Genomic DNA, 23,626 nt, shown 5'->3' with positions numbered 1-23,626 from the left:
AGGACTGTCATATGAGGAGAGATTGGGTCGACTCGGCCTGTGTTCACTCGAGTTTAGAAGAATGAGAGGGGATCTCATTGAAACGTATAAAATTCTGACAGGGCTAGACAGACTGGATGCAGGGAAGATGTTTCCCGGGCTGTGGTTCTAGAATGAGGGGTCACAGTCTCAGGATACAGGGAAAGACTATCAGGACTGAGATGAGGAGAAATTTCTTCACTCAGAGGGTGGTGAACTTGTGGAATTCTCTACCACAGAAGGCTGTGGAGGCCAAGTCACTGAATATATTTAAGAAGGAGCTAGATAGATTTCTAGACACAAAATGGCATCAAGGGGTATGGGGAGAGAGTTGGAATCTGGCATTGAGATAGAGGATCAGCCATGATCATATTGAATGGCGGAGCAGGCTCGAAGGGCCAAATGGCTACTCCTGCTCCTATTTTCTATGTTTCTATGAAAAGCCAGCATGGATTTGTAAAAGGCAAATCGTGTTTAACTAACTTGATTGCGTTTTTTGATAAGGTAACAGAGAGGGTTGATGAGGGCAATGCGGTTGATGTGTATATGGACTTTCAAAAGCCTTTGATAAAGTGCCACGTAATAGGCTTGTCAGCAATATTGAAGCCCATGGAATAAAAGGGGCAGTGGCAGCATGGATACGAAATTGGCTAAGTGACAGGAAACAGAGAGTAATGTTGAACAGTTATTTTTCGGACAGGAAGAATGTGTACAGCGGTGTTCGCCAAGGGTCAGTACTATGACCACTGCTTTTTTTGATATATTTTATTGACTTGGACTTGGGTGTACTGGGCACAAATTCAAAATTTGCAGATGACTCAAAACTTGGAAATGTAGCAAACAGTGAGGAGGATAGTAATAGATTCAAAAGGACATAGACAGGCTGGTGGAATGGGCGGACACATGGCAGATGAAATTTAACACAGGGAAGTGCGAAGTGATACACTTTGGCAGGAAGGATGAGGAGAGGCAATATAAACTAAATGGTACAGAGAGGCCTGGGGGTATATGCGCACAAATTTTTGAAGGTGGCAGGACAGGTTGGGAAAGCAGTTAAAAAAGCATACGGGATCCTGGGCTTTATAAATAGAGGCATAGAGTACAAAAGCAAGGAAGTTATGTTGAACCTTTATAAAACACTGGTACGGCCACAGCTGGACTATTGTGTCCAACTCTGGACACCGCACTTTAGGAAAGATGTGAGGGCCTTAAGAGAGGGTGCAAAAAAGATTTACTAGAATGGTTCCAAGGATGAGGGTCTTCAGTTACATGGATAGACTGGAGAAGCTGGGGTTGTTCTCCTTGGAGCAGAGAAGGCTAAGAGGAGATTTGATAGAAGAGTTCAAAATCATGAAGGGTTTAGATAAAGTAAATAAAGAGAAACTATTCCCATTGGTGGAAGGGTCGAGAACCAGAGGACACAGATTTAAGGTGATTGGCAAAAGAACCAAAGGCGAAATGAGGAAAAGGTTTTTTATGTTGCAAGTAGTTATGATCTGGAATGTGCTGCCTGAAAGGGTGGTGGAAGCAGATTCAATCGTGGCTTTCAAAAAGGAATGGAATAAATACTTAAAGGGAAAAAAATTGCAGGGCTACGGGGAAAGAGTGGGGGAGTGGGACTAACTGGATTGCTCTTACAAAGAGCTGGCACAGGCTCAATGGGCCAAATGGCCTCCTTCTGTGCTGTAACCATTCTATGATTCTATGGCTATTTTGTGCTTTTTTTTATATAAATAGGTTGTTGCTGAATACACATATATTTGCCTTTAACATGCACATTTTATACATTTTCATGAAGCAATGCACAATTATTCTTTACTCTTTTTCAAGCCCAAAACTCTGTCCAAGACTTCAATACGGCTTCCATATCTGGGCAGACCCTTCTAAACGTTCCTCACTCCTGAACAGGAAAGAAGGAAAAGCTTGCTCTCATAGGTGGCTCCTCCTTTTGTTACCACCTATCTCATCACTTTATTTTACTGATACTGCTGTTGTCAGTCTGAACATTGTTCTCATTTTTGGAAACTGCAGATATACGGTCCTGCACAATGTCCCTTTGCCCTGCATTTTTATTGGGTTGAAATAAAGATAGTCTCTTCCTCTCAATTCTTTTCCAAAACTTCCAGACTGTGGAACTTTCCTCCTCTGATCCATCCAGTGCTTGGCACTGCCTTATCTCGAAGGATGAATTTTAACACCCGGGCGGGAATCAAGCTGGCCGAGAAGGTGGCCCAACCGGGAGCGGCAGCAAAAGACCCGGCCAATTTTAACGGTTGGGGATCATTTACATCCTGCCAGCCAGCTGCCCACCGAAACAAGCAGAAAGAAGGAGCTGGCCAGTTGCCGGCAATTAAAAGACCAGGCAGCCCGAAAGCTACCTACCAACTCAGGCAACGTCTGGTCTAATGTTAGTTCGGTCCACCTTCAGAGAGACTAATGGAATATGTGTGCTTAAGACATGGAGATCTGATCCAGGTCATAAGGGAATTTCATTGCTGCACTCCCAGGTCCATTACTACACCTGGGCAGTGGGAATCAACTTCTGTAAAATGGCAGGCAATCAGACCGCTCAATGGGAGTGACCGACACCAAGTAAATACCTCTGGAAGACCCGGAATCATACCATTTATTATTTCACATATTTCAGAGAGCCCCCATCAGAACTCCCACAGTTAGTCATTTTATTTCCAGACCATATAGTTCAAGCTTCTGTAATATCTTGGGACGTTTTCCTATAATAAAGGTGCTGTATAAATGCACGTTGTTGTTGTAGTTTCCTCACAGATTATTTGCTTTACATTTGGGATCAGCCTTGCTGCTCGTTTCTGTACGTTTTCCAATGCATGTATATCTTTGTTGTAGTGTGGGGACCAAAACTTTAAGTGTGATTGTATATTGTATACATCACACTGGTGCAGTATATTGTCAGGCCAGAGAAGAGGGGGTTCTAACCTTCAACTTAGACTCTCTCAAAAGCCTGGCTTTGGCTTGATAGTTTTGTCCAGAGTTGTGATTCTGAAAACTGACTATGGATTCTACAGTCTGGGCTTATGCAGTTTAACCAATTTCCTAGGATATATTAATAACATTGTTGGAATATATAAATAAAGAGAGGCAGATAGAGGAACAGGCAAAGAGAGTGTCTTTCTTGATCCTAACCTGAGTTCTTTAAAAAAAGAAAGTTGAATTTTTAAAGTAAACAAAGGCTCTGGGGGAAAACAGATAGGAGGGAGGGTAGGAAGGAAATGGGTTGAAAGTGAGAGTGAGAGGGTCTCTGGAAGCTCAGCCCCACCTTTGGTGGAGCAAATGGGAATGACAGAGAAGTTGATGGAGAGTTGCGAGCAAGGTGAGTTACGGTGGAGTGAGAGGAAGGGGAGGATACAGGGGTTGGACAAGGAGTTCAAAGTAGAAGAGGCAGGGTGTGAGGAGCTAGTACAAAAGGGAGGTGGTAGTGGGAAGGTGGAGTGGTACTGGATGGGAAGGGATCTGCTGTGGGCTGCAGGCCACATTTTATCCATAACACCAACTGGAAAACACAACCTGCAGTCCTTAGTAGGACCCCTCTGTCCAACACCAACCACACCTTTCCATCCAAAAAGGAAGAAAAGAAGAAAGATATACTTAAGCAGAAATAAGGGAAGAAAGCAAAAAGAAAAGTTAGAGTCAGAGAAGCTGGAGAAGAGAAAAAGAGAGAGGGAGAGAAACAGCAATACGAAGATAGACAAGAGAAAGTGCATGTTCTCCAACGTACCATGTGCCACTGTAATTTTTTAAAATTCGTTCATGGGATGTGGGCGTCGCTGGCGAGGCCGGCATTTATTGCCCATCCCTAATTGCCCTTGAGAAGGTGGTTGTGAGCCGCCTTCTTGAACCGCTGCAGTCCGTGTGATGAAGGTTCTCCCACAGTGCTGTTAGGAAGGGAGTGCCAGGATTTTGACCCAGCGACGATGAAGGAACGGCGATATATTTCCAAGTCGGGATGGTGTGTGACTTGGATGGGAACGTGCAGGTGGTGTTGCTCCCATGTGCATGCTGCTCTTGTCCTTCTAGGTGGTAGAGGTCGTAGGTTTGGAAGGAGCTGTCGAAGAAGCCTTGGCGAGTTGCTGCAGTGCATCCTGTGGATGGTACACACTGCAGCCACAGTGCGCCGGTGGCAAAGGGAACAAATGTTTAGGGTGGTGGATGGTGTGCCAATCAAGCGGGCTGCTTTGTCCTGGATGGTGTCGAGCTTCTTGAGTGTTGTTGGAGCTGCACTCATCCAAGCAAGTGGAGAGTATTCCATCACACTCCTGACTTGTGCCTTGTAGATGGTGGAAAGGCTTTGGGGAGTCAGGAGGTGAGTCACTCACCGCAAAACACCCAGTCCCTGACCTGCTCTTGTAGCACAGTATTTATATGGCTGGTCCAGTTAAGTTTCTGGTCAATGGTGACCCCCAGGATGTTGATGGTGGGAGATTCGGTGATGTTAATGCTGTTGACTGTCAAGAGGAGGTGGTTAGACTCTCTCTTGTTGGAGATGGTCATTGCCTGGCACTTATCTGGCGCGAATGTTACTTGCCACTTATGAGCCCAAGCCTGGATGTTGTCCAGGTTTTGCTGCATGCGGGCTCGGACTGCTTCATTATTTGAGGGGTTGCGAATGGAACTGAACGCTGTACAATCAATCAGCGAACATCCCATTTCTGACCTTATGATGGAGGGAAGGTCATTAATGAAGCAGCTGAAGATGGTTGGGCCTAGGATACTGCCCTGAGAAACTCCTGCAGCAATGCCCTGGGGCTGAGATGATTGGCCTCCAACAACCACTACCATCTTCCTTTGTACTAGGTATGACTCCAGCCACTGGAGAGATTTCCCCCTGATTCCCAATGACTTCAATTTTACTAGGGCTCCTTTATGCCACACTCAGTCAAATGCTGCCTTAATGTCAAGGGCAGTCACTCTCACCTCACCTCTGGAATTCAGCTCTTTTGTCCATCTTTGGACCAAGGCTGTAATGAGGTCTGGAGCCGAGTGGTCCTGGTGGAACCCAAACTGAGCATCGGTGAGTAGGTTTTTGGTGAGTAAGTGCCCCTTGATAGCACTGTCGACGACACCTTCCATCACTTTGCTGATGATTGAGAGTAGACTGATGGGGCGGTAATTGGCCGGATTGGATTTGTCCTGCTTTTTGTGGACAGGACATACCTGGGCAATTTTCCACATTGTCGGGTAGATGCCAGTGTTGTAGCTGTACTGGAACAGTTTGGCTTGAGGCGCAGCTCGTTCTGGAGCACAAGTCTTCAGCACCACAGCTGGGATGTTGTCGGGGCCCATAGCCTTTGCTGTATCCAGTGCACTCAGCCGTTTCTTGATATCACGTGGAGTGAATCGAATTGGCTGAAGACTGGATTCTGCAATGGTGGGGATATCGGGAGGAGGCCGAGATGGATCATTCACTCGGCACTTCTGGCTGAAGATGGTTGCAAACGCTTCAGCCTTGATCTTTTGCACTCACATGCTCGACTCCGTCATTATTGAGGATGGGGATGTTTGCAGAGCCTCCTCCTCCCGTTAGTTGTTTAATTGTCCACCACCATTCACGACTGGATGTGGCAGGACTGCAGAGCTTTGACCTGATCTGCTGGTTGTGGAATCGCTTAGCTCTGTCTATAGCATATTGCTTCCGCATGTCGTCCTGAGTTGTAGCTTCACCAGGTTGGCACCTCATTTTTAGGTATGCCTGGTGCTGCTCCTGGCATGCTCTTCTACATTCCTCATTGAACCAGGGTTGATCCCTTGGTAATGGTAGGGTGAGGAATCTGCCAGGCCATGAGGTTACAGATTGTGCTGGAATACAATTCTGCTGCTAGCTGATGGCCCACAGTGCCTCATGGATGCCCAGTTTTGTGCTGCTCGATCTGTTCTGAATCTATCCCATTTAGCACAGTGGTAGTGCCACACAACACATTGGATGGTGTCCTCAGTGCGAAGACGGGACTTCATCTCCACGAGGACTGTGCTGGTGGTCACTCCTACCAATACTGTCATGGACAGATGCATTTGTGACAGGTAGATTGGTAAGTTTTTCCCTCGTGTTGGTTTGCTCACCACCTGCCGCAGGCCCAGTCTGGCAGCTATGTCCTTCAGGAATCGGCCAGCTCGGTCAGTAGTGGTGCTACCGAGCCACTCTTGGTGATGGACGTTGAAATCCCCCACCCAGAGTACATTTTGTGCCCTTGCTACCCTCAGTGCTTCCTCCAAGTGGTGCTCAACATGGAGGAGGACTGATTCATCAGCTGAGGGAGGGCAGTAGGTTGTAATTAGCAGGAGGTTTCCTTGCCCATGTTTGACCTGATGCCATGAGATCCAGAGTCAATGTTGAGGACTCCCCGCGCCGCTCCCTCCTGACTGTATATCACTGTACTGCCACCTCTGGTGGGTCTGTCCTGCCGGTGGGACAGGACAAACCCAGGGATGGTGATGGAAGAGTCTTGGACATTGGCTGAAAGGTATGATTCCGTGAGTATGGCTATGTCAGGCTGTTGCTTGACTGGTCTATGAGACAGCTCTCCCAATTTTGGCACAAGTCCCCAGATGTTAGTGAGGAGGACTTTGCAGGGTCGACTGGGCTTGGTTTGACATTGTCGGGTCTGGTGCCTAGTGGTCCGTCCGGTTTTATTCTTATTATGACTTTTCGTAGCGAGATTTTACAACTGAGTGGCTTGCTAGGCCATTTCAGAGGGCAATTAAGAATCAACCACATTGCTGTGGGTCTGGAGTCACATATCGATCAGACCGGGTAAGGACAGCAGGTTTCTTTCCCTAAAGGGCATTAGTGAACCAGATGAGGTTTTACAACAATCCAGTAGTTTCATGGTCACCATTACTGATACTAGTATTTTAATTCCAGATTTTTTATTTAATTAATTGAATTTAAATTCCCCAGCTGCCGTGGCGGGATTTGAACTTATGACTCCATGATTATTAGTCCAGGGCTCTGGACTACTAGTCCAGTAACATAACCACTATGCTACCGTACCCGATAGATTTAAAATGTTGTGTCTCGTTCACATTTTGTCCATCACACTTTATGATGTCACGTCTGCATTACACAAATGTCAGTTTCATTTTCACCTGATTGGCTCAAATTTCATATTTGTAAAACAGCAACAAATCAGAACATAAACTGTAGGTGAGCAAAATCTACCAACAAAACTCAGGAATTGTCGGCAAACTGGATCCTTACTGAGCTCCTTACCTTTGTAACTCTATCCATGGTCATACATTGCTATCCTTTTATCTTCCCTTCCCCCCACCCCAGTCTCCTCTGCTGCACTGCTTAAGATCCGTCGCTCTTAACTAGACTGAGTTGACCAGCTCCTCCACCTCCTATTGCTGCTTCCAGTCTAGTGTGCTCCTCATCCCCCCTACAGCTGTTCCTTGGACAAGCTCCCTCAACTTCTCCTGGATTTCCCATTCACACTCCACATTCCTCTGCTAGTATAGTGGACCCACTGTGCACTGCAAACACCTGAGGCAACTACATGACTCCGCTGGACCCCTGGATCGATCTCTGCTGGCTCATAGTCAACTCTCCACTGTTCCTCGACCTGCTGCGTCCACTGGACAAACACCAGAAACGTGCCCACTGACACTATGCCCCTCAAACGGCTTCTGGATTCATTCCCTCTCCAGAACTGTCTCTGAACCAAAGGTAACATGAGGAAAAACTTTTTTACACAGCGAGTGGTTATGATCTGGAATGCACTGGCAGAAGGGGTGGTAAAGGCAGATCCAATCATGGCTTTCAAAAGGTAATTGGATAAGTACTTGAAGGAAAAAAATTTGCAGCGCTGGGGATAGGGCGGGGGAGTGGGACTAGCTGGATTGCTCTTGTAGAGAGCCAGCACGGACTCAATGGGCCGAATGGCCTCCTTCCGTGCTGTAACCATTCTACGGTTCTATGAACCTGGACAATGGTTCGGTGATACTCCAAGCCGTCTCCACCCTGTCTACAAGTCAACTTCATCCCACCACTGAACTTCACACTTGGGTCTCTCCCATATTTTATCCTCCATCACAGTCAATACAGTTTTACGAAAGGGAAATCATGTTTGACAAATTTATTAGAGTTTTTTGAGGATGTAACTAGCAGGGAAGATAAAGGGGAACCAGTGGATGTAGTGTATTTGGATTTTCAAAAGGCATTCGATAAGGTGCCACACAAGGGGTTGTTGTATAAGATTCGGGCTCATGGGATTGGGGTATATATTAGCATGGATTGAGAATTGGTTAATGGACAGAAAACAGAATGTAGGAATAAATGGGTCATTTTCGGATTGGCAGGTTGTAACTCATGGGGTGTCGCAAGGATCAGTGCTTGTGCCTCAGCTGTTTTAAATATATATCAATGACTTAGATGAGGGGACCAAATGAAATGAATTCAAGTTTGCTGACGATAGAAAGCTAGGTGAGAAAGTAAGCTGTGAGGAGGATGCAAACAGGTTAAGTGAGTGGGCGAGAAGGTGGCAGGTGGAGTATAATAAGAGGAAACGTGAATTTATCCACTTTGGTAGGAAGAGCAGAAAAGCAAAATATTTTTTTAAAAGGTGAGCGACTAAGTGTTGGTGTTCAGAGGGATTTGGGTGTCCTAGTACTTGAATCACAGTAAGTTAACATGCAGGTACAGCAAGCAATTTGGAAGGCAAATGGTATGTTAGCCTTTATTGCAAGGGGCTTGGCATATAAGAGTAAGGAGGTCTTGCTACAATTATATATGGCTCTGGTGAGTCCACACCTGGAGTACTGGTCTCCTTGCCGTAGAGGGGGTGCAACGAATGAGGAGAGATTGTGTAGAATGGGCCTATATTAGAAGAATAAGAGGTAATCTCATTGAAACGTACAAAAGGGCAGATGCTGAGAGGCTGTTTCCCCTGGCTGGAGAGTCTAGAACTAGGGGTTATAGTCTCAAGATAAAGGGTCGGCCATTTAGGACCGAGATGAGGAAAAGTTTCTTCACTCAGAGGGTTGGAAATCTTTGGAACGCTCTCCCTCAAAGGGCTGTGGATGCTCAGTCGTTGAGTATATTCAAGACTGAGATTGATAGATTTTTGGACACTAAGGAAATCAAGGGATATGAGGATAGGGCAGGAAAGTGGAGTTGAAGTAGAAGATCAGCCATGATCTTATTGAATGGCGGAGCAGGCTCGAGGGGCCGTATGGTCTACTCCTGTTCCTATTTCTTATGTTCGTATGTTCCATGTCCTCTCGTTACATCTTGAATATGTCTCTCCTAATATCTAGCATGCTTTTGTGACCTGAATTCCCTCTGTGTCCATTCACATACATATTTTAGCTGCCATTCCAGACCCGAGTCCATTACTTCTTTGTTCCTTTTTTTCTCTTTGTCCTTCACTCCTTGATCACCATAAACACCATGTATTGTTCAATATGTATAAATGCGTAGGCTTCAAGGAGCTCTTGAAACATTTGCCTGAGGAAGGAGAAAATCTCCGAAAGCTTGTGAATTTAAAATAAAATTGCTGGACTATAACTTGGTGTTGTAAAATTGTTTACAATTGTCAACCCCAGTCCATCACCGGCATCTCCACATCATGACTACCATCGACACCACAAACTGCCGGCTCACAGTGGAAAGGATATCCAAGAAGATCGCGCATTTAGACACAGACATCAAGTTTTTACAGAGCTGCAAGAAAGCAGACAAGATCCCGAAAGGACTCCAGATCACGAACCCACTCAAGTCCACATACAACTCGGATTACGCTGAGAGACTCTGCCGCCGTACCTCTCGCACACTCCGCAACCATCTCATACACCAACTCTACAGCAGACGCCACAACCTCGAAACCAAGATAGAGTCCATACTCTCAACCTGTACTCAGGACACAGCAGACCAGCTACGTTATACCGCCAAACAGACGAGGCAACGGAACTACGCTGCCTACATGCCAAACCCCAAGATTTCAGCAGCGAACCCAATGAGACAATCGACGATCCGGAACAGCAGACAGAGGGATCCGCGGTACAGCAACCGAAGAGGAAAGAGTCAAACTGGACTCCTCCGGAGGGTCGCTGCCCTCAGCTGGACATGTATGCTCAAGCTGTCAGGAAATGCGTCAATGCCAGATTCATCAGCCGCACTCAGAAGACAGTCCAGAATGTCACCCGAGCACAACGCAACGCCATCAACGCTCTCAAGACCAACCGCAACATCGTCATCAAACCAGCGGACAAAGGAGGAGCCATAGTCATACAGAACAGAACAGACTATTGCAAAGAAGCATACCGACAACTGGACAACCAGGAACACTACAGACGGTTACCCGCAGATCCGACCAAAGAACACACCCACCAGCTCAACAAACTGATCAAGACCTTCGATCCAGACCTTCAAAGCATCCTACGCATTCTCATCCCACGTAATCCCCGCGTGGGAGACTTCTACTGCCTCCCAAAGATACACAAAGCCAACACACCCGGACGTCCCATCGTATCAGGCAACGGAACCCTGTGTGAGAACCTCTCTGGATACATCGAGGGCATCCTGAAACCCATCGTACAGGGAACCCCCAGCTTCTGTCGCGACACTACAGACTTCCTACAAAAACTCAGTACCCACGGACCAGTTGAACCAGGAACACTTCTCACCACGATGGACGTCTCGGCACTATACACCAGTATCCCCCACGATGACGGCATCGCTGCGACAGCATCAATACTCAACACCAACAACAGCCAATCTCCGGAAGCCATCCTACAACTCATCCGCTTCATCCTGGATCACAATGTCTTCACCTTCGATAACCAGTTCTTTACCCAAACACACGGAACAGCCATGGGGACCAAATTCGCACCCCAATACGCCAACATTTTCATGCACAAGTTCGAGCAGGACTTCTTCACTGCACAAGACCTCCAACCAACACTATACACCAGATACATCGACGACATTTTCTTTCTATGGACCCACGGCAAGGAATCACTAAAGAGACTACACGATAACATCAACAAGTTCCATCCCACCATCAAGCTCACCATGGACTACTCCTCAGAATCAGTTTCTTTCTTGGACACACGAATCTCCATCAAAGACGGGCACCTCAGCACCTCACTCTACCGCAAGCCCACGGACAACCTCACGATGCTCCACTTTTCCAGCTTCCACCCTAACCACGTCAAAGAGGCCATCCCCTATGGACAGGCCCTGCGAATACACAGGGTCTGCTCAGACGAGGAGGAACGCGATGGACACCTACAGACGCTGAAAGACGCCCTAGTAAGAACGGGATATGACGCTCGACTCATCGATCGACAGTTCCGACGGGCCACAGCAAAAAATCGCATAGACCTCCTCAGGAGACTAACACGGGACGCAACCAACAGAGTACCCTTTGTCGTCCAGTACTTCCCCGGAGCGGAGAAACTACGCCATGTTCTCCGCAGCCTTCAACATGTCATCAATGAGGACAAACACCTCGCTATGGCCATCCCCACACCTCCACTACTCGCCTTTAAACAGCCACCCAACCTCAAACAGACCATCGTTCGCAGCAAACTACCCAGCTTTCAAGAGAACAGCGTCCACGACGCCACACAACCCTGCCACGGTAACCTCTGCAAGACATGCCAGATCATCGACACAGATACCACCATCACACGAGATGACACCACCCACCAGGTGCATGGTTCATACTCCTGTGACTCGGCCAACGTTGTCTACCTCATACGTTGCAGGAAAGGATGCCCCAGAGCATGGTACATTGGCGAGACCATGCAGACGCTGCGACAACGGATGAACGGACACCGCGCAACAATCGCCAAACAGGAGGGTTCCCTCCCAGTCGGGGAACACTTCAGCAGTCATGGACATTCATCCACCGACCTTCGGGTAAGCGTACTCCAAGGCGGCCTTCGAGACACACGACAACGCAAAATCGTCGAGCAGAAATTGATAGCCAAGTTCCGCACCCATGAGGACGGCCTCAACCGGGATCTTGGGTTCATGTCACGCTACACGTTACCCCACCAGCGAACAAATGTTATCTGTTTTTAATATAATGGGTCATTTGCTGGCTCTCTCTGCCTTCCGGATGTTTCTGCCTCTCTCTGTGTTTTTTTTTCTCTGTTTTTTTTCCCTGTTTGTTTTTTTGTTGAATGTGTATTCGGGGGTTCTGCAGATGACACCTCTCTGTCTGAACACGGTGATTGCCTTGGCAACGGGCAGTTGCAGGGGCAGTCTGTAAACACCATGTATTATTCAATATGTATAAATGCGTAGGCTTCAAGGAGATCTTGAAACATTTACCTGAGGAAGGAGAAAATCTCCGAAAGCTTGTGAATTTAAAATAAAATTGCTGGACTATAACTTGGTGTTGTAAAATTGTTTACAATTGTCAACCCCAGTCCATCACCGGCATCTCCACATCATGCCTACATGAAAACCAAGAGCAGGAAGCTTGAGAAACTCGGCATCACCACCAGCAACGACCAAGCTTCCCCTGGTACCACGGTTGCAACCACAGGGAAGTCTATTGTCAATTTATCCGACCACACCCTTCAACCAGACGAAATCGAAGTTCTCAGCCGAGGGCTCAATTTCTGCCCCACTACCAAAATGGACCCCACTAGTCTCGCGGCGGACACAGAGGAATTCATCAGGAGAATGAGGCTCCGGGAATTCTACCACAAACCCCAAGATTTCAGCAGCGAACCCAATGAGACAATCGACGATCCGGAACAGCAGACAGAGGGATCCGCGGTACAGCAACCGAAGAGGAAGGAGTCAAACTGGACTCCTCCGGAGGGTCGCTGCCCTCAGCTGGACATGTATGCTCAAGCTGTCAGGAAATGCGTCAATGCCAGATTCATCAGCCGCACTCAGAAGACAGTCCAGAATGTCACCCGAGCACAACGCAACGCCATCAACGCTCTCAAGACCAACCGCAACATCGTCATCAAACCAGCGGACAAAGGAGGAGCCATAGTCATACAGAACAGAACAGACTATTGCAAAGAAGCATACCGACAACTGGACAACCAGGAACACTACAGACGGTTACCCGCAGATCCGACCAAAGAACACACCCACCAGCTCAACAAACTGATCAAGACCTTCGATCCAGACCTTCAAAGCATCCTACGCATTCTCATCCCACGTAATCCCCGCGTGGGAGACTTCTACTGCCTCCCAAAGATACACAAAGCCAACACACCCGGACGTCCCATCGTATCAGGCAACGGAACCCTGTGTGAGAACCTCTCTGGATACATCGAGGGCATCCTGAAACCCATCGTACAGGGAACCCCCAGCTTCTGTCGTGACACTACAGACTTCCTACAAAAACTCAGTACCCACGGACCAGTTGAACCAGGAACACTTCTCACCACGATGGACGTCTCGGCACGATACACCAGTATCCCCCAGGATGACGGCATCGCTGCGACAGCATCAATACTCAACACCAACAACAGCCAATCTCCGGAAGCCATCCTACAACTCATCCGCTTCATCCTGGATCACAATGTCTTCACCTTCGATAACCAGTTCTTTACCCAAACACACGGAACAGCCATGGGGACCAAATTCGCACCCCAATACGCCAACATTTTCATGCACAAGTTCGAGCAGGACTTCTTCACTGCACAAGACCTCCAACCAACACTATACACCAGATACATCGACGACATTTTCTTTCTATGGACCCACGGCGAGGAATCACTAAAGAGACTACACGATAACATCAACAAGTTCCATCCCACCATCAAGCTCACCATGGACTACTCCTCAGAATCAGTTTCTTTCTTGGACACACGAATCTCCATCAAAGACGGGCACCTCAGCACCTCACTCTACCGCAAGCCCACGGACAACCTCACGATGCTCCACTTTTCCAGCTTCCACCCTAACCACGTCAAAGAGGCCATCCCCTATGGACAGGCCCTGCGAATACACAGGGTCTGCTCAGACGAGGAGGAACGCGATGGACACCTACAGACGCTGAAAGACGCCCTAGTAAGAACGGGATATGACGCTCGACTCATCGATCGACAGTTCCGACGGGCCACAGCAAAAAATCGCATAGACCTCCTCAGGAGACTAACACGGGACGCAACCAACAGAGTACCCTTTGTCGTCCAGTACTTCCCCGGAGCGGAGAAACTACGCCATGTTCTCCGCAGCCTTCAACATGTCATCAATGAGGACAAACACCTCGCTATGGCCATCCCCACACCTCCACTACTCGCCTTTAAACAGCCACCCAACCTCAAACAGACCATCGTTCGCAGCAAACTACCTAGCTTTCAAGAGAACAGCGTCCACGACGCCACACAACCCTGCCACGGTAACCTCTGCAAGACATGCCAGATCATCGACACAGATACCACCATCACACGAGATGACACCACCCACCAGGTGCATGGTTCATACTCCTGTGACTCGGCCAACGTTGTCTACCTCATACGTTGCAGGAAAGGATGCCCCAGAGCATGGTACATTGGCGAGACCATGCAGACGCTGCGACAACGGATGAACGGACACCGCGCAACAATCGCCAAACAGGAGGGTTCCCTCCCAGTCGGGGAACACTTCAGCAGTCATGGACATTCATCCACCGACCTTCGGGTAAGCGTACTCCAAGGCGGCCTTCGAGACACACGACAACGCAAAATCGTCGAGCAGAAATTGATAGCCAAGTTCCGCACCCATGAGGACGGCCTCAACCGGGATCTTGGGTTCATGTCACGCTACACGTTACCCCACCAGCGAACAAATGTTATCTGTTTTTAATATAATGGGTCATTTGCTGGCTCTCTCTGCCTTCCGGATGTTTCTGCCTCTCTCTGTGTTTTTTTTCTCTGTTTTTTTTCCCTGTTTGTTTTTTTGTTGAATGTGTATTCGGGGGTTCTGCAGGTGACACCTCTCTGTCTGAACACGGTGATTGCCTTGGCAACGGGCAGTTGCAGGGGCAGTCTGTAAACACCATGTATTGTTCAATATGTATAAATGCGTAGGCTTCAAGGAGCTCTTGAAACATTTGCCTGAGGAAGGAGAAAATCTCCGAAAGCTTGTGAATTTAAAATAAAATTGCTGGACTATAACTTGGTGTTGTAAAATTGTTTACAATGATCACCATAAAGCCAAGAGACCAACCTTGGTTCAATGTGGAGTGTGCAAGGTGCAGCACCAGCATACCTTAGAATAAGGAATGAACCCAGGAAAGCTACTACCTAGGGCTACTGCATGCTCAGCACCAAAACAGCATTCTCTAGACTGAGCCAAGTGGTCCCACAACCAACGATCAGAGTAAAGCTCTGTCGCTCTACCACATCTAGTCAAGAATGGTGGTGGACAACCAGGCGAAGGAGGATCAATCATGGTGGAGCTCAGTATGTGAGTGCAAGGGAAAAGGCTGACGTATTTTCAAATGTCTTCGGCCAAAAGTGCAGAGTCCATGATTCTATTCAGCTTCCTCACTATGCCCCCACCATCATAGATAGCAATGTCTAGCAAATTCAGTTAATTCCACATGACGTTAAGAAGCAGCTGAGTGCCTGGGACACAGCAGAGGATATGGCTATGACAACACCCTGGCTTTGGTGCTAAAGCACCATCAGCACAAGCACAGCTGTTCAAGGAGGAGGCCCAACACCATCTACTCAGGGCAACTAGGCATGGGCAATAAATGCAGACTTGCCAGTGTTGCTCACATGCAGAGAAAAATAAAACAAAAATTAGCTTCACCGGACTGGAAGTCTTAGGACACTTCTTTCCAACTTCTTTCACTGGCGATATGAACATCTACCTCACCCAGCTCACCCTTGCAACAACCTAACCCCTGACCCACTTGTGCAACCCCACAGGAGATCCACTATTATCATAGAAACAGTTAGTGTGTGCATTTCCTGTCTGTCACACTGTCCCTCACTCACATTTGGAGTGTTCCAAATTCTATAAGCTGGATCCACTTACAGCTGACCGACTTATGTTCAAATTTCTTCTGCCCAATTCCAGCTGATTTGACAAATTTCTTAATTTTCATACAACATGACACCATAAGAACTAAACAGTCGCAAACAGTAATCAAAACCCAAATTTACAGGTACAACTTATATTTACACCATATTTTTTGAATGAATATATTCAAATATTTTTGAATATTTTGCATCTACCTCCCACTTTAGATATCCTCTATACTTCACATCCATCCTGAAGCCCCTTCTATCCTCCTTTCCCCATGGCCACTGCTAACCTCCATTCCATTCTGCTCCCGGGACTCTGCTCTTCCCCTATCTCCTGTATTAAACTCTTTAACTTCTTCTCTCCACACATTTGAATTCTCACTCCCACTCCCTTCCCCTTTCTACTTCTGCTACATTGGCTTTCTACTGTTCTCCTCCTTCTCCTGTTCTGTCTTAAATGCATCGTAACCCAACTCCCAAATTTGAACCCTGATTACCGCAGTCCCACCACTGAGGTCCACCTCACCACAGGTTAAGATGCACAAAACAACAACTTGAATTTATATAGTATGTTTAACGTAGAAAAACATCCCAAGGCACTTCACAGAAGCGTAATCAGTCAAAAATCAACACCAAACCAAAGAAAAAAATATTAGCAGGGGTGACTAAAAGCTTGATCAAAGAGATGGGTTATAAGGAGGGTCTTAAAGCAGGAGAGGGAGGTGGAGAGCTGGAGAGGTGTTGTAAGATATGGCCTAGAATAGCTAAGTATCCCAGCATGCGTTTCCAAGAAGCCCTTCAAGCTATCAATCTCCCACAATAGCCAGACGAACAGGCTGCGTATAACAAGACGAGGGGGGAGTCCTTGATTAGATCTAGCAAGCTATCAATCTCCCACAATTAGCAGCTATCAATCTCCCACAATAGCCAGACTGAAAAGAATATGAACAACAAGATAAGGCAAGGTATAAAACAGTACAAGTAGTTCCAAATGTTGTGACAGAGAAGGAAGAGTCCTGAGATCAACGTTCCTCTCAGCAGAACCGGGTAATATCGTGTCTGTTGTATTAATCGCTGTAACTTGTTGAATTATCGGGCTGTTCTTGAGCGTAAGAATTGTGCTTTCCTAGTGAGTCAGCTTGTCAACTCTGTGACTAATATGTGTTCTTTGAAATCTGCTATTAATGATATTAGACAAACAAATGAAAATCTGGAATTCAGGTGGGAATATGGTTTGATGTAAGATGCGAAGATTTGGATTGGTGTGTTATGCCAGGAAGCCTCGCAAGCAAAGTGACATTGTTTCGCGACTGATTCCTGTGATAGAGGCAATACCATCGCTATCTGCTGATGATAAACTGATGGAAGTATTCGAAGTGGAATCGATATGCTTGTTGGAGGATGATATACACAAGGAATTTGTGAATTATCCAAAGATATTATTGTCTAATTATATCATGGATTGTCCGAATGAGTTTGTGGCGCAGGACTGTAGGAACGACAAAAATCAGAGGGCGATCATGAATGTCATCGTTTTTATTAAGGGACAATGGAACTGTTTGTACAGTGACTGCTCTTTCCAGTCAGATAGCTGTGACTCAGCAGATTAAAGTGCTGGAAGCTCTAAATGTGTGAGAACAACTTCTTAAAAGACCTAGTACAACATCAGCATTTCAATTTGCTGGGCCATTCTTCAGCGTAACAATTGTGCTTTGCTAACTGTTGTTAACTCTGTGACTGATATGTGTTCTTTGAAATCTGCTATTAATAAAATATACTCACTACACACCATACTGGTTCGGTCGCCTTCAAAATCTCTTACAGGGCAGGGAGGGAACTCCAGAGCTTCGGGCCCAGACAGCTGAAGGCAAGGCCGCCAATGGTGAGGCGAAGAGATTTCTGGATGCACAAGAGACCAGAGTTGGAGGAACGCCGAGTTCTCATGGCAGTTATAGGGCTGGAGAAGGTGTACAAAAATATACTTTAAGAACTTTATTCCAATCTCCACCACAAAACCAGCCCAAAAACTGACCACATATATCGAAGTGAAGTTTTAAACTATGCTTCTGTGCTGTGGACTCCACCTTATTTAAATAAATGCTTTGTGCGGTAGTGCCTCGGAGGTTTGCCTCAGTGTTGCCACTTGTTGAAATTGGGTATAAGGCACAGAATCATAATCAAACTTTCAGCACTAAGAAAAACTGTTGGACTATAACCTGGTGTTGTAAGATTCCTTACATTTGTCCACCCCAGTCCATCACCGGCATCTCCACATCAAAGCTTTGTTTAAGTTGAGCTAATTCTGTAAGTTATTGAGTTAAAGTTTTAAAATTGTCAAGGAATTATTTTTTTGCTGTGCTCATCAGTTTTCTTGCACATTGATCCATTGATTTTGTGTTTGGCTTGTATATTTTCCTTTTTGTAGCTTTTACTGACACTGCCGGAGTCTGCACGTGATGTCGGTGATGGACTGGGGTGGACAAATGGAGTATTGTTGTCCACAATTCACGTCATCTACTATCTCTGTAACCTCACCCAGCCCTACAACCCTCCAAGATTACTGTGCTCCTCGAATTCTTGCCTCTTGCACATCCCCGATTTTCATCACTCCACCTTTGGCGGCCGTGCCTTCAGCTGCCTAGGCCCTAAGCTCTGGAATTCCCTCCATAAACCTCTCTGTCCTCCTTTATGACGCTGCTTAAAAACTAGCTCTGACCAAGCTTTTGGTCACCTGTTCTAATATCTCTTCATGTGGCTCGGTGTCCAATTTTGTTTGATAACGCTCCTGTGGAACACTTTGGGACATTTTACTATGTTAAAGGTGCTATATAAATGCAAGTTGTTGTTATTGTAGGTATTTTGTAGACATTGAATGCATTGTTTTTCAGATTAGGGGAACTGATGTTCCCTTTCTGTCATGCTAATAAAATTAATTAGCAAATGATTTTGTGCTGTGTTGGATTTCTAGTTGGCATTCATACTGTAAATATGCAAAAGGACACTTTAATGGTCTGGAAGGTCTGGCACCTGACATCTTGCCTCATGAATTTGAATTTATGCTTTGTGAACATTTTACATACACTTGCATCTTAAAATGCAAAGTTGGATGAGGGTTTCAGCAGAAATTGAGCTGAGGCAGGGGTGGAGACAGGCAATATTACGGAGATGGAAGTAGGCGGTCTTGGTGATGGAGCAGATTTGGTCAGAAGCTCATCTCGGAGGAGGGAGTGGGGAGAAGTCAAATAGGAAGCCAAAGTTGCGCACGGTCTGGTTCAGCCTCAGACAGTGGCCAGGGAGAGGATGGAGTCCATGGCTAGGGAACGGAGTTTGTGGCAGCAACCGAAGACAACGGCTTCAGTCTTTCCAATATTTAGTTGGAGGAAAACTTTGCTCAGACAAGCAGTGTGACAAATCAGAGACAGTGATGGGGTCGAGGGAGGTAGTGGTGAGGTAGAGCTGGGTGTCATCGGCGTAAATGTGGAACCTAACGATGTGTTTTTGGATGATGTCACCGAGGGGCAGCATGTAGATGAGAAACAGGAGGGGGCCGAGGATAGATCTGGGGGGGGCTCCGGAGGTAACAGTGTGGGAGTGGGAAGAGAAGCCAATGCAGGTAATTCTCTGGCTACGACTGGATAGATAAGAATGGAACCAGGCGAACGCAGTCCCACCCAGCCGGACGACGGAGGAGAGGCGTTGGAGGAGAATGGTGTGGTCAACTGTGTCAAAGGCTGCAGAAAGGTCGAGCAGGATGAGGAGGGAAAGTTTACCATGGTCACAATCACATAGGATGTCCTTTGTGACTTTGATAAGGGCCGTTTCAGTACTGCGGCAGGGGCGGAAACCTGATTGGAGGAATTCAAACATGGAGTTGCGAGAAAGATGGGCACGGATTTGGGAGGCCACAACACGTTCAAGGACTTTGGAGAGGAGAGGGAGGTTGGAGATTGAGTGGTAGTTTTCAAGGTCAGAGGGGTCAAAGATGGATTTTTTTGAGGAGTGGGGTGATGACGGCAGATTTGATGGGAAGGGGGACGGTACTTGAGGAGAGGGAACCATTAACAATATCAGTTAACATGGGGGCCAGGAAGGGAAGTTGGGTGGTCAGCAGTTTAGTGGGAATAGGGTTGAGGGAGCAGGAGGTGGGTCTCATGGTCAAAATGAGCTCGAAAAGGGCATGACGGGAGATAGGAGAGAAACTAGAGAAAGATGCGAGTTCAGGGCTAGGGCAGGGGATCCTTAAGGGAAGTTTGGCTTGGTGGGCTAGGGGAAGGGAGGGAAGCAGCAGAGACAGCTGAACAGATGGTCTCAATCTACTACTCAACCTAGTCTGAGGTTTCCAAGGTGAAAGTGCATTATAAGCACGTACTGTTTGTACCCAATACCTGATACCCAACTGGAGAAAATGGCTATTTAAAATGATCTCTATTGATTACCCCACGTTCCTGCTCTCGTGGATCTCCAATGCACAACATCCTAATCTGTATCTGTCCCTGTAAGCTCTACTCAAATTTCCAACCAGAGATTGGTGCAGCTTCTTTTCGAAGGAGTTGATCTTAACCTTTTTCTGGGAGTCTGAAACTGAATGTGAAGGAGAGGAAGAGGGAAAGTGAAATTTCTTCTAATCTCTGGCCTTGCTTGAGGCTAGATGAAGAGTGTCAGCAGACCATTTGTCGAGGGAGATAGCACCACAGCAAAGCCCAGTATATCCTCACTCCATGTCCTTACATGTGCACTTTCTAGCAGGGTCCCTGGTTTCTGGTCTGGGGGTGCTGAGGCCAATTGTAAGAGATAAGCTAATCAAGCACAGTAAGCGATTGAACATAGGATCTTCCCAGTCTGTCGGGCTCAGTACCACGTCGCTAAACATTTACCCACTGAGCCACCATAAGGTGGGCAGGGTGGGGAACTTTTAGAATTATTTTAAAAGGGTCCGCCATCCAATCCCCCTTTTTAGAAACAGTAACAGCTGGTTCAAATCTGATATGAAATCAAAGAGTATTGTGTAGTGATGAAGGGCACAGCTGTACTTTCAACATGTGAACAGTGACTGACGGTCAGTGACTGACCGTACAGAAAGATGTATCAAGATGTGACTTCATTCACCACTACACTGTCGTCAGCAGCACAGATAACCCTTTGTGTTTACTTGTGTCGCATTTTGAACTATAGCTCAGAGTCAGGATAGCCGGTGAAATGAAAGTTCAAGGACATTTCTGTGATTAAATTATATTTAAAAATAAAAATCAGTTAATTGCCCAAATTTAAATACATTAAAAAAATAGGTAGGCTCCTTTAAGAACTCTTTAACCCACTGGGTCCAAAAGTCCTTTTGCAGCTTCATTTTGTTTACACGTAATGGGCAGAGTGCCTTCAGCTCCACTGCCTTATCAGTGGTCTTATCAGCAGCATCTGGCTGGAGCTAGTCTGCTGGAAACTTCTTTCATACAAAACAATTTTGGTGCCAATTACCTAGCTGCAAAACACTTTACCGATGCCAAGCATCAGAACTTAGCAGGACATATAAAACTGCAAATAAAACAGATATCATTTCTAAATCCTCACTTCAAAAATTAAATCATGTGATAAATATCGAGCATATTTGCTGGGAAACCTCAATGGGTTTGAAAGTCATACAGTCTCCCTGCTTCAGGATATTACATGGAATTACATAGAATTTACAGCACAGAAACAGGCCATTCAGCCCAACAGGTCTGTGTCGGTGTTTATGCTCCTCCCACCTTATTTCATCTCACCCTATCGCCATACCTTTCTATTTATTTCTCCCTCATGTACTTATCTATCTTCCCCTTAAATGCATCAATGCTATTCGTCTCAACCACTTGATTTGGTAGCGAGTTCCATATTCTCACCACTCTCTGAGTAAGGAAGTTTCTCCTGAATTCCTTATTGGATTTATTAATGACTATCTTATATTTATGGTCCCTAGTTTTGGACTCCCTCACAAGTGGAAAAATCCGGATGTACAGCCAGAGGGGAGAACTAAGGTCCGCCTCACTAGCCCTGAGAATCACTGACTTGTATATAAGACCTGCAATTAGCAAGCCCTGGGTGCATAATACTGTATACCCGATTTGATATTTTTTGTAACCAATGAACCAATCATCCTATAAAACCTGCTAACCTTTGTTCCGACTTTCCTCTCCCCATGAATTTTCCACTTTCTTGGTTTTTTTGAATGCAAAGGGATTGGATTATTAGTGAGCTTTTCATATTTCAGGGATACATGGGGGTAGGGCTGCCAAATCCGGTTGGACATATTCCTGAAGATTTCAACACATGACCTCCCGTCTCCCAATGCCCTGTCCAGTCAAACAGCCTTTTTTCCCCCTCTATATCCAATATTTTTATAACTAACAAATGAAAGCATTCAAAGAAAATGAAAATAAAACACAATTTTTTTTTAATGCCCCAGTGATTTTTCTCCTGGATTGCTTGCCATAGTGTCCAGGAGATTAATCTTCAATTGTTCTGGAGGGTTGACAACCCTAAGGGGAAGGGGAAGGGGTGCGGGAGGAAATGAAAAGTAGCCGGAGTCCCAACCCTGATCACAATCAAATGATCTCTATAGAGAATGTAGATGTTGGGGAGGATGTTGTGGAGCAGAATTAAGGCAGCAAACATAATGCTGGCCTATACTGCCACATCAAGAGAGCATAAATTACAGGAAAATATACTTAAACTCTATAGTCAGGCCGCACCTTAAATAATTCATCGAATTTCAGTCAGCAAGACTCAAAGGAAACATTGAAGTCCTGAAGGCTGTTGAGAGAAAGCCCACAAAGCTGATTCAGGGAGAGAACAAACTTGCTCTTAATTAGCACCGTGTTGTCTCAGGTGTCCCAAACAACCCATAGATCGCTCTTGAAGTGCAATTGGTGTTGTTTGTGTAGGCCAATCGAGCAGCCAACATGCACACAGCAACGGCCCACTATCAGTAAATGAAGGAATAACCAAATAATCTGGTTTTGGTGGTGCTGGCTGAGGAAAAAATACTGGCCAGGAAAAAAAACTTGCTCGTCTTCGAAAAGTGTTGTGGCACCTATTAGATTCAGCTAAATAGGCAGATGAGACCTGGGTTAATCATCTCATCCGAAAGACAGCATCTCCGACAATGTAGCATTCTCTCAGAGCTTCACTTAAGTGTCAGTCGAGATTATGTACTCACATCTGCAGTAGAGCTTGAACCCACAACTTTCTGGCCCAGAGACAAGAATGCTACCAACTGAGCCAAGCCAACACACAGGCCTGAGCCATAGGGGTCAATTAATGAAACTAAGGCTCTTTAGCCTGAAAAGAAAGAAAATGATGGAGATAACTTTAAGAAATAAAAGATATATAATGCTATAGAAAGGTAAACCCAGAGCATTTCTTCAAGGGAAGTCATGACCGTTGAGCAAGGGAGCATAAGCTGAAATTGGTGAAAAGCTACAGTACATGGTTTAGACAATCTTGAAGTCATTCAAGGGGGAACTGCAGGTTTTTCTTTTTTGGATGAAGGAGCTGAGATGGCAAAATAGTCTTTCTCATCCATATTCATCTCCTGAGCCTGTTACAGGATTTGGCTTGTTTGCGAGGCCCCATGTGGCTTAACAGCCTGCTACTACTTGGTGTCTAGGCC

General features: G+C 46.2%; 1 protein-coding gene and 1 long non-coding RNA gene across 2 annotated transcripts in view; one reads left to right on the top strand and one right to left on the bottom strand.

Moving 5' to 3' along the window:
• gpr176 (G protein-coupled receptor 176) overlaps nucleotides 1-23,626 on the bottom strand; it is a 182,209-nt gene that overhangs the window by 115,922 nt on the left and 42,661 nt on the right. Inside the window, exon 2 of the mRNA XM_067991356.1 lies at nucleotides 17,774-17,941. The gene's annotated coding sequence lies outside the window, so the exon portion shown is untranslated. The remainder of the gene's footprint in view (nucleotides 1-17,773; nucleotides 17,942-23,626) is intronic.
• On the top strand, nucleotides 16,989-17,773 carry LOC137326355 (uncharacterized). The gene is made up of 2 exons (XR_010964174.1): nucleotides 16,989-17,031; nucleotides 17,179-17,773. It is a non-coding gene; the product is annotated as an uncharacterized lncRNA (long non-coding RNA).

Source organism: Heptranchias perlo, chromosome 10 (genome assembly GCF_035084215.1).
Source record: "Heptranchias perlo isolate sHepPer1 chromosome 10, sHepPer1.hap1, whole genome shotgun sequence".
Lineage (NCBI taxonomy): Eukaryota > Metazoa > Chordata > Chondrichthyes > Hexanchiformes > Hexanchidae > Heptranchias > Heptranchias perlo.
Note: the sequence above shows the minus strand (reverse complement) of the source record. Positions and strands in the feature narration are given on the sequence as shown.